Source organism: Helobdella robusta, assembly GCF_000326865.2.
Source record: "Helobdella robusta unplaced genomic scaffold HELROscaffold_152, whole genome shotgun sequence".
NCBI lineage: Eukaryota > Metazoa > Annelida > Clitellata > Rhynchobdellida > Glossiphoniidae > Helobdella > Helobdella robusta.
This window is the reverse complement of record NW_008703850.1, coordinates 1-2,051: the sequence shown is the minus strand read 5'-3', so window position 1 is coordinate 2,051 and position 2,051 is coordinate 1.

Below are 2,051 nucleotides of genomic sequence, written 5' to 3'. Positions count from 1 at the left end.
TTTCCGTCTATATGCTGTGACAAAACGGCTCCGATTCCGTTGTTACTTGCATCAGTATCTAACACAAACGTCTTGCCACGAACTGGATATGCTAGCAAAGGAGCATCACATAGTTCAACTTTTAACTTTTCAAATGCTCAGTCGCATAGGGTATTCCAGTTGAAAACTCGGTCCTTCTCGGTAAGTTGGTGGAGAGGTCTGGCAACTTTTGCAAAATCCTTTACAAAACGTCGATAGTACGTTGCCAATCCCTGAAAACTGCGCAATTCATTTTTATCCTTTGGAGTTGGCCAGTCTTTCACAATTTTTATCTTGCTGAGATCGGTTCGAACTCCATCTGAAGATACCACATGTCCCAAATAGTTAACTTCTTTAGAAAATAACCTGCACTTTTTAACGTTCAGCTTTAAATTTGCCACCTGAAGTCTTGTGAAGATCTCCCGTAAGTTTTCGACGTGTTGATCAAATGTTCTTCCTAGAACAATTATGTCGTCTAAATTATGTCGTCGTTCCAGTTAAGACCTTGCAATACACATTCCATCAGTCGCTCGAATGTAGCTGGAGCATTGCACAATCCAAATGGCATGACGGTGAATTGCCACAACCCCGATCCGATAGAAAACGCTGTCTTTTCGCGATCGTTCTTGTCGATTTCTACTTGCCAGTATCCGCTTTTCAAATCAAGCGTAGAGAACCAACTTGAGCCAGATAGGGTGTCCATGATGTCATCAATCCTCGGTAACGGATAGCTGTCCTTTTTAGTCACATCATTTAACTTCCTATAATCAACGCAAAAACGAGTAGTGCCGTCCTTCTTCTTTACCAAAACAACTGGCGAAATCCAGGGACTTGATGACGGTTCGATGACGCCTTGATTCTGCATTGTCGTTATCATTTCGTTTACTTCTGTTTGTTTTGCTAGAGGAAGACGTCGTGGTACTTGTTGGATCGGTTTCGAATCCTGAGTATCAACTCGGTGAGTTACCAGAGCTGTTTTACCTTGGTCATTGTCACCGGTTGAAAACACGTCTGCAAAATCAGCAATCAACGCCTCGGCTTTTAGACGGTCTTCTTGATACAAATTTAGTTCATCCAGTAAATTTTTGGTAAGTTCTTTGAGTCTACTTTTGTCAGTTGGTAGAACCTTTTCCTGTTGCTCCATATTTAATGATTTCACCAAATTTATTGATTGGCAATTACCTATTTCCTCGCCTTTTTTAATTCTAATAGTGTGTTTAGCGGTATTCATTATTCTGACAGGAATAAGACCATTTTTGTTCGCTTCTACCAGGCATTTTCCAATGACCGCGTTCTGTACATTTGTCTTTGAGGTTGGCTCCATCAAATAGAACTGGTGGCCCCCAGGATCGCAATTCAACTTGCCCCATACGATGTTTTCAGATGATTGCGGTAGTTCTAAGTCACAATCGACTGTCACTCGAATACATTTTTCGTCGTTATCCCCCATTATCACTTCTGTATTTTTCCATCAAAGAATGTGTTTTTCTAAGTCAATTTTGAACCCATATTTTGTCAGAAAGTCGACACCTATTATGCATTCGTCGATGATATCCGCAACTAAGAATGAACCTTCGAATAACAAGTTGCCTAGCTGAACAGTACGGAGAATCTTTCCATAGACTTGTGCTGTTCATCCGGTAGCTGTTCGAAGGATGTATTTGTTAGAAGTCTCTTTCTTCAGATTGGGTACCAAATCAAAAATCGATTTTGTTGCTCCGGTGTCGACTGTAATTACACATTCTCGTTGATCAACTTTTCCGTTCAGCCATAGGTCGTTTCGATTTCGATGTAGTCTGGAAACGTTAATTACGGTACTGGGGGCGTCAATTCTACTAGCCAACCTCTGCCCCACAAAGTTAGCTCTTATTAGCTTTTCCGCCCCTTCGTTAGAAGGGGCCGATCGTGATACAGGATCATCTTCTCTTCTTTTGCGCCATCTTGTCGCGCAATTTCGGCAGTAGTTATCTTTTAGGCGGTGCTTACAATCACGACGTAGATGGCATTTTTCACCACAAATCCAGCATGGAGTA